General features: G+C 32.9%; 1 protein-coding gene across 1 annotated transcript in view; it reads right to left on the bottom strand.

Moving 5' to 3' along the window:
* OGFRL1 (opioid growth factor receptor-like 1) overlaps positions 1–277 on the bottom strand; it is a 22583-nt gene that overhangs the window by 16051 nt on the left and 6255 nt on the right. The gene's annotated exons all lie outside the window — the stretch shown is intronic.

Genomic DNA, 277 nt, shown 5'->3' with positions numbered 1-277 from the left:
TGATATAAACCAGCCAATTTAAAATATATATACACGAAAAGCAATAAGCAGTTCTCGAGTGGAATAAATGTCAGATTGAAATAACTTATATGTGGTAGTTTATTCATACTATGTATATTCTAAGCAAAATTCCCATCACCAAGTCATTTTTAAAGTATAAGATGCTGGTCAATACAATCGACTTGCATTCTCTATATGTACAATTATAACATATGAGAAAGTGCTTTGTGTCCAGTGTCATGCAGAAGGACAATGAGACTGGTGACGAGGAGGAAAA

Source organism: Propithecus coquereli, unplaced genomic scaffold, assembly GCF_000956105.1.
Source record: "Propithecus coquereli isolate 6110/MARCELLA unplaced genomic scaffold, Pcoq_1.0 Scaffold24, whole genome shotgun sequence".
In the NCBI taxonomy this organism is placed as follows: domain Eukaryota; kingdom Metazoa; phylum Chordata; class Mammalia; order Primates; family Indriidae; genus Propithecus; species Propithecus coquereli.
This window is presented reverse-complemented; position numbering and strand designations above follow the sequence as displayed.